Source organism: Tupaia chinensis, unplaced genomic scaffold (genome assembly GCF_000334495.1).
Source record: "Tupaia chinensis unplaced genomic scaffold, TupChi_1.0 Scaffold150330_1, whole genome shotgun sequence".
Taxonomy (NCBI): Eukaryota; Metazoa; Chordata; class Mammalia; order Scandentia; family Tupaiidae; genus Tupaia; species Tupaia belangeri.
Genome location: NW_006210169.1, coordinates 1519 through 1836, shown reverse-complemented (window position 1 = coordinate 1836; position 318 = coordinate 1519).

The window sequence follows — 318 nt, the reverse complement described above, 5'->3', positions numbered from 1 at the left end:
ACCAGCTACTGATAAAAACTACCACAAAACAGTACTTGTATGGCCCCATCCCCATTGTGATTTACAGCCAGGTGAGCAGTCCAGTGGAGGGTCTTTTTCACACTTGGGCAACTCGGGCGTCAGAGGTGGTATCCCTGCCCACAAAGCACCAGGACCCCAAATGGTCAAAGCACCTGGAGCCTAAGCAGATCAAGATGGAAGACTGGGAGAGTGTCATTCTCTCCCTGAGCATGGACCCACCACCAGCCACTAGGAGGGAAAGGAATCCCAAATTAGCTCCAGGAGAGCTCTGTTCACATCAGGGACTGACTTTTTCAT